The sequence below is a fragment of the Morone saxatilis genome, unplaced genomic scaffold (genome assembly GCF_004916995.1).
Source record: "Morone saxatilis isolate NCDOM2014 unplaced genomic scaffold, NCSU_SB_2.0 Contig4, whole genome shotgun sequence".
NCBI lineage: Eukaryota > Metazoa > Chordata > Actinopteri > Moronidae > Morone > Morone saxatilis.
Window position 1 is genome coordinate 11837908 of NW_023339984.1, and position 224 is coordinate 11838131.

Genomic DNA, 224 nt, shown 5'->3' on the forward strand with positions numbered 1-224 from the left:
CTCCCTCTCTCCCTCCCTCCCCAAGTCCGGATCAGTCACGAATCCGACACACTTGCCTGGTGTCACTGTCACTTGCAAGATCACACGCAACAACTCTCGCTTTCTGCATTGCAGAGCCCGACACAAATCTATCAAATATGGCCACCTTATATTCTCCCGGAGCCCCCACCGTTGTATAAAAAAAGTATTTTGGAGCAGCAGCAGCAGGCGTGTGTGTGTGTGTG